We start from the raw sequence: 8,474 nt of genomic DNA on the forward strand, positions 1-8,474 counted from the left end.
ATCGCACAGCTGATCTCAAAGGCTTCAGGTTTGGGGGCACACACTTCACCTTCACTCACAGTTCAAGGCCAAAGTGAGTCACTGGGCCAAGTCTAACTTCAGTGGGATGGAGAAATACACTCCTACCATGTGTCCAAGAGGAATAGAACTGGAAACATTTGGTCAGTAGCATCGTGACTAAAACATTTACCTAATGAGAACTTAACTTAGTTCAAGACTACAGTAGGCCAAGAGAAACCAACACGAGAAAGTCGGGATTCTTACTCCCAAGCAGCTTAGTGCTGCAAAGGTGACGTGGTGCTTGGCAACTAAATACACGCCAAAGTGCCACTCTAAGGCCTACAGCAGCAATACAAGTAAGGTGACACCGAAGCCAAGAAGGGAAAGCGATTAACCCTATCAGCAACAGTGACGTTACAAGCTGAGGAAACCCTAGTAGAATGCCCTCTCTGCAGAAGGGCAAGAAGGAAGGAAGTAGCAAAAGAAAGCAAAGGGGGACACGGCCCATTTAAATCTAAAAGGCAATATATCGGGTTGTCGAAAAAGTCACGACACATTTTTGCAACGAAAAACAGAGAAAAAATATGTCATGACTTTTCTGACAACCCAATACTATTACACTATCTTGCTGTGTTCACAGTGTGAGGAGCCTGGAAATCCTTGTTAAGGAGAATGGTCTTGGCTCTTTAGGTAAAAGGAGAGTAAGAATGTTAATAAAATAGATGACAAGTCTGAGAAAAATAAACAAAATGGACTGAGGGGAGGTGCAGGGCCAAGGTGCAAACTAGAAATCTTTTTCTATTGTTCAGGCAAGTGCCAGTGAGGAGCTAATCTAGGGTGGTGGCAGATAATTAAAATTCAGACATTTTACAAGGAAGAAAATTAGTAAGATTTGTGACTCATTCCGTATCTCTTTACTATTACTCACACATCCCAGGATATTAAAATGATCACTACACCTTTCCCCTAAACAGTATAAAGAATAAACCCATATCTGTACCCTAAACACCTAGCACCCTGGCTAGCATATGTTATTTATCTCTGTGCCCTTAGCATCTAGCACATGGACACCAACGTTTGTTGAACAGAAAGAACACTCTAAAACCACTATCATTCTCCTTCCCTATCTCTCAAGTCCCCTGTCAACTTCTAACACATCTCTATTGAAACGAAAAGCATCTTTGAATCCTCTCACCCTACCTCTCTCTCTTCCAACTAGCACTGTCTTACCTACACTGTTTCTTTGATATCTGCAGTGTGTCCCAGACACTTCTCCCTTTTCATTACCTACAGGTCCACAATGTCTTATCCAACATTCCTGGGCCAGGTGTGCGCCATAATTCAAACCTTTCAGATTTAGAAGGTATTATGGTATCTATACCGTATATTATATATATATAAAACACCCCAGTAGGGATTGGGAATATCTGCTATCTCTGGGAGAAAACATTAAGATGCTCCCACTAAGTTCCTCACATAAGTTTAGATCAGGTGTTACTACCACATGAGTTTTGGCACCAAACTTACAGGGGGAAATACCATTTTCAAAGTTTTTTGTGGGTTGTGGAATTGAAGATTGGGGACTGTGGACCTGGGGCCCTGCACTCACCATTTCCCTACACGCCATCCTTTCCTACTCCAATCCATCTTGCATTCTCTTGCCACATCAATCTTTCTTAGATGCAACTCACGGCATCTTTTTGTGGCTGTTACGGGGTACATACAAATTTAGAATTATCTTCCTAGTAACTGAAACTTTTGTCATAATAAAAAGTTCTCTTTATATACAATTATACCTCTTGCTCTGAATCTACTTTTCATAATATCAATATAGCTATATCATCTTTCTTTTGGATGTCTGTATACCTTTTCCCATCATTTGCTATCTTTCTTTCTCCTTGTATTTTCGATTTGCCTCTTGTTAACAGCATTTAATAATGTTACAGAATTTCATTCAGTCTGATAACTGTTTACTTTTTTAATGCATTTAGTTTTTAACATTTCATATAATAATTGATACGCTGAAGTTTAAATTTCTTATCTCACTATTTGTTTTATTTGTCCCGTGTGCTCTCTACCTTTTTCTATCCTTTCTTGACTTCCTCAATAATTTTTCAATTACTCCATTTTCTCCATTATCCTGTTAATTACACTTTCATTTACTATTCTTTTAGTAGTTACCCTGGGTTTATAGACTGCATCCTTATCTTGCAGTCTAAAATAAATTAGTACTTTTACCTCTCCCTAGTAATGCAATGGCCTTAGAACATTTTAAATCAATTTACTCCTTTCCACCTTACATGCAATTCTCATGTGTTTTAATAAGACATTATCATCATTATTATTATTCTATACGTGCATATTTATTTTCTCTGTTGTTCTTCATTCCTATCCAATTCTCCAAGCTTTCATCTAGGAATCTTTCTTCCTATTTGAAGAACACTGTGTTGTTTCTTTAAAGTGAGAGACTGCTGGTGATAGATTCTTTCAATTCTTGTCTAAAAATGTCTTTCACCATTTCTCTTGGTTTTATGAGCACCTCATCTCCTAGTATGGCTAATTATTTCTGATTGAGTGCTAGACACTGTTTTTGAAAAATCATGGCACAAATTTGATGCCTAGGATAATACAGTCTTTCTCCAGAGAGAATTTACTTTTGCTTCTGGTAAGCACCTAGAGGCACCGGCAGATCCAGACCATCTTAATCCAATCAGGAACCAGGCACCGGCTACAACAAACTAGTCTACAACTGGTTATTCTTACTGCTCTTTGGATGTGATCGAGCCTTCAGCTTTGGTGGGCCCTAAACTCCAATTTCCATCACCCTGTCCCCAGTAAGTCTATCATAGCTCTAGTAAATTCCTCAGTCTATCAGCCTCCTCTTCCAGAATCAACAGGCGCCCACAGCAGAAACATGGCTCAAGTGCTAGTCTCACCTCTCTGGGTTTCCTTCTTCTCCCCGATCTATAATTCTTCACTTTTTTATTAGCTCCCTGGTCCATTTTTAAATTGTTCTCAGTAGGAGGGTTGCTCCAAACTATCTAGGCTTATCAATCATATATCTACTACTGTACCTAATAAAATACCTGGCATACTTGGGTAGGAAAGTGCTAGTAGCTACATCACATTTTGCATTAGGAACCCTTGCAACCAACCAACCAGCTAAGTTTTTTATACTGACCAATAAATCAACTGTGATTAACTGAGAAGGCATCAGGGAGTCTTTAAGGTTTTTGAACAAGAAAGTATGCCCATAAAATTAGCATTTTTAGAAAAATATTCATCCAAAGAACAGATTATGGAAAGGCAAACCAGTTAGGAGAATACCACACTAGTGCAGGCATGAGCCGATGGGAATAAAAGTGGACAAAAGCAAATGAAATGACAGTATTCTGTCAAGCTTAACTATCACCTGGAAACAAGAGGTAAGGGAGAAAATAAGTCAAATATAAATATGAAATTTCAAGTCTGAGGCTGAAACTGATTTGGGTGAAGAGGAATTTAGATTTAGACATGAATATCAGGTCTCCATATGAAGGAATCCAAGTTTAAATGTTCAATAGGCATTTAGAAATCCTGGCCTGAGCCCTCACCAAAAGTAGGGTGGTTACTAAAATCTTCAACATAATTTTCTAAAACTAATCAGAATATCATTTACTAAACTAGCAAACCAACTTTCTCTCTACAGTCATCTATTTCCATTCATTGCTATATCAAAAAAATCACAACTGGAAATCCACATTTTGAGGCTTTGGAGAATTTCATTATCACATTTAAAGAAGAGAGGAGTTAAGCACAAGGCGGGGAGTGGGGGAGAGAATGGTTTTAAAAAATACTAAGGCAAAATATCACAGTCCAAATTAATAGTAGGTAAAAAAAAGAAGTATAGCTATTCAATAAAGTATAATAGGAAGCAGCATACTAAGTGGATTTAGCTATTTAAGTGTTTTTTATTAATTTAACAACAAAAAAAGTTTTAAGTTACTGAAGTAGAAGAAAACTCATTGTTTCCAAAATAAAAGAAAAATGTTTTTTTAAAGTCATCAAGTTAGAATATGTATGTTGTTAAATAAAAACATTTAAGTTTAACAAATTAAAATATTCTTTTAAAATCCAGAAAACATATTCTCTCGTTTTGAAGTCGATAACTGGGGAGCGTGGAACATTATTTCATACACTCTCCGTCTCCCGAGCAGGACACGCCTTCTCACGGAGATAAACAGGTCACTCTGACATGTACACCATACGAACCAGCAGCTATTTTAAGATGCCCTTGGCAGATAGAGACTAACACCCTGAAGGTCCAACTCATTGATTTATCAACCCCAGCACTGACTTTCTGATTATCTGCCAAATGCAACTCATCCCACACTCTTGCTTTAGTTCACAATAACCATATTTCATTACCAAAATGTGCAAACAAAATTCTCCACCCAAATAAAACAGTTCTGGATCATGGGGCCTGGCATATATGCTCTTGTTCTGTCCTGCATGAAAACTGCCATCAGGTCTCTATAAAGGAGAGATTACACCAGGATTATGCCGCATACTTGGAACACCGAATAAATTATTAAATGCAATTAGTTGAACACTGAATAAATTAATAAAATGCCTAACATAAAGATTAGTGGTCATAGGAGGCTAACTATGCTACTCCTTCGACTGGAATAGGTCAAATTTAGTTGCTGCGCATTCACTCACCAAGCATTTGCCGAGCTGTAATTGTGCCAGTCACTAAGGATAAAAAGACAAGACAAAATCCCGCCCTCAAAGGAGGACTTGGAGGTGGCCAGACACGGAAACACAAACAATGTAACACAATCACTGCTCTAATAGCAAGGTTATTGCCAAGATGCTATGAGTACACAGAAGAAATCCTGATGTGTTTTGTTTTGTTTTGAGGGATATGCAAGGGTTCCAAGAAAACTTGACACAGGTGGACACACAAGAATTTAAGCCTGAGAAAAGAATGAAGAAGTGTTTGCCAAGCAGGAAGCAGAAGAAAAATATCTTAGATCTTAGCTTAAAGGAACCAGATATTACAGTAAAGCCACTTCATTTTAATGATGAGAAAATTTAAAAGATGTATTAGCATGTTTAATCAGAAGGCACACAGCTGTTGAGTGGCAGAGTAGAGAAAAGAGCCCAGGTCTCCATGTTTTAACCACTCCACCCTATTTAATAATGGTTAGACTTTATAATCTCACAAAAGAGATCATTTAGAAGTAAGATTGTTTTATAGGCCATATTGCTGAACTCTAAGTAAGACATCTATTGATTCTAAAAATAAACTAAAATCCCTGGTTTTAGATCATAGATTACCTTTACATTTATCAATATGGTTCTCAAAATACTGACATCGAAAGAGCTATCACTCTTACCCATGTTTTCATTTTTAATAAGAATTCTTCCCATATTAATATAAAGCACAAATTATTTAGTTTCTAATACACTGTACTGGTAAAGGTGATGGAAAACAGGCATTCTGATACATAACATAACTGGTGTGAGTGTCACTTGGTACAGCTCTTGTGAACTGCAGAGTGGACATAGTAAATGACATTACTTACAAGACTAATGACTCACTACGGCACTCTTAGTAACAGCCACAGATTGGAAGCGACCGAAACAGTCATCAATCAAAAAGTGATTAAATACCTTCATGTCTATCAATAAAGTCAGGTATAAGGAACTATTAAGCGTTTGCGATAAAGAATGAGAGAGCTCTACATATACTGACAGGGGTCATTCTCCAAACCTCCGAAACTTACTCTCTGGACCTCAGTGACTCCTAAGTATCAGTGCCCATGCAGCCCAGCCCGGGTAAGAAGCAGGTTACCTCCATATTATTGATCATCGGTCAAGCAGGCTCTTGGCCAAAAATGTAGCCAAGCGGCCTTCCAAAACTACCAACTAGACAGAGCTCGATTATACAACACTACAGTGCGCTCTAACTTTAAAGCCATTTTACAATATAGCAGTCCCCCCTTATCCGTGGGGGATACGTTTCAGGAGCCCCAGAGGATAACTGAAACCACGGATAGTACTGAACCCTACGTACACTATTTTTTCCTATACACACACACCCGTAATAAACTAACTCACAAATTAGCAATTTCAGGGATAGAAGATTTGTTCTTACTGTAGACCTTAGCAACCTCCAATTTTTTTTCTTTCCTTATTGAGAATTTTCACCTTTTCTCTTAAGGGAAGCACTTTACGGCCTCTCTTTGGCATATCCTCATTGCCAACACCGCTACTCTTGCACTTTGGGGCCGTTATTAAGTAAAATAAAGGTTCCCTGAACACAAGCCCCGTGATATTTCGACAGTCCATCTAATCACTGAGGTTACTAGGTGACTGACGGGCAGGTAGGTACAGCATGGAGATGGGTCATGTCCCAGGCAGAACAGAGAGGGATGGCCTGAGGCTTATCACCCTACTCAGAACAGCGCACAAGTTAAAACGTATGGATTGTTTATTTCTGGAATTTTCCATTTAACATTTTCAGACACTGGTTGACTCTGGTAACTAAAACCATGAAGGTGAAACCACAGATGGGGAGGAACTACTGTAATATTCTAACTGCAAGAATGAAGACATCTTACAGTGCTAACAAAACTAAATACAAGAAAAACCTATTCAAGCAGAAACTGAGATATGACAAATGAATTTAACAAATCACAACTGTTAAGTCAAATGAATAATCACACGTGAAGGCAGAGCACAAGTGTAATACATATTATTAATTTTTATAAGTATGATAATATATTTTGCCCTTATAACTGGAACTGAGATGGTTTGCTTTCTGTTTGAGAAGAATATTTAGTATTATTTCAATAATAGAGGAACAGTGTCAATAAAACAATCCTTTCTGAAGTCAATGAGTTCTTTGCTGATCTAATGGAAGTTCTGATACTCACTACACCCCAAAGACCACCTAGACTTTCAGGTTAAAAATCATGATCAAACTCAGGTTTCTAATAGAAAAACTTTCACTACCCAACAAACAGTAAATATTTATTCACAAACATTCATTCTATATACATTTTATTCAGTAAGTACTTAATGCCGCGTGTGTATCAGATGCTGGGCTGGGTACCGACAGCAGAATAATAAAGGAGGCAGACACGCTCCTCTGCGCTCTCAAAACATCATATGGGGAGGTGGGGGTGTGTGCAGGGAAGGGGAACGGCTAAACAAGAAATTACAATACATAATGAACTACAATAATGTACTACCTGATACAAAAGCACAGATGAGGGGCCCCCAAACCCACACTTGGGGGAACAAGGTATATCAGAGAATGTTTCCCAAAACAAATGATGTTTAAGCGGCAGCCTCAATGTAAAGTTCACGTTGTTCAAAAAATAAGAAGGCAGAGGAAGAGGAAGAATGTTCTGGGCCATCAAGTTAACATGGCAAAAGCCTAGAGGTGAGAGAGTACATAAAGTGAAATAAGGACTGAAGCAAGTTTGGTATACAGGAGCAGAGAGGTAATGCATCAGGCTGCAGAAATAAGCAGAAGTCAGATAATGAAAGAATTCCTAAATCATATTAAGACGTTCTGACTTTATTCTAACAGGAATGTGATAATCAGATTTGCACTTTATATAGTCAGTCACTCTGGGTGAAATGCAAGAATAATTTAGGGCGTTAGGACTAGAGGCAGAGCAACCAGCTATGATGAGCATTTCAGTGAAACACTTGAGATGACAGGGGCCTGGACGAGGTAGCAGCAAGTGAGCCGTAGTGGACAGGTGCCAAGAGGGAAACAGGAAGCAAATGGGGTTTGGCAATAAACTGCATGTGGGAATTCAGGAAGAGAGAGAGTCCAGGATTAGTAAGCAAATCATTCAAAGCTATAATCTTGGGTTTCATCTCCAATTTATATACAATGCCTAGGCATTAACTATACTTGTTAAATGAGGCAAGGTTTTGTAGCTAGTGGCAAAAAGGTGAAGAAAACATTTTATACTAACAACAAAAACGTATGTATTTGGCTATGATAAACATTGCTCTGGCTATAATTTAAAAAAAAAAAAAGCTACTTAGTGCAACAACTATTTAGGGTAAACAAGACTAAGATACCTCAGCCCACAGGTAAGTGAGGAACAATATCCAAGCCCAACGCACGCCGCAGAACTCCTAGAAACTGTGGACATCTGAGAATTGCTGGAGCACCGCCCAGAGAGGTGTGGACCCTGGTAATCTACTGCTGAGTGACTTTTCTACACATCGTGTTACTTCTCCACCAGAACTCAAATGTGATCTGGCCCTGGCATAAAGACAGTGCCTGACCAATATTGTAGTTACCTATTTAGGCCAGGGCCAGGTCACATATTGTATGTCAACTATAACTGAATATATATATATATAGTCACGGGACGTGGAGTACAGTGTGGGAGTGGAATCAATGGAATTGTAATAGATAAGTATGATATGGGTTGGGGGGGAGTGGGGCGGCGGACTGG

At 38.6% G+C, this 8,474-nt stretch overlaps 1 protein-coding gene across 1 annotated transcript in view; it reads right to left on the bottom strand.

Annotated features, from left to right (window-relative positions):
- CACUL1 (CDK2 associated cullin domain 1) overlaps positions 1-8,474 on the bottom strand; it is an 84,008-nt gene that overhangs the window by 44,731 nt on the left and 30,803 nt on the right. The gene's annotated exons all lie outside the window — the stretch shown is intronic.

This window comes from Hipposideros armiger, unplaced genomic scaffold (assembly GCF_001890085.2).
Source record: "Hipposideros armiger isolate ML-2016 unplaced genomic scaffold, ASM189008v1 scaffold_74, whole genome shotgun sequence".
In the NCBI taxonomy this organism is placed as follows: Eukaryota; Metazoa; Chordata; class Mammalia; order Chiroptera; family Hipposideridae; genus Hipposideros; species Hipposideros armiger.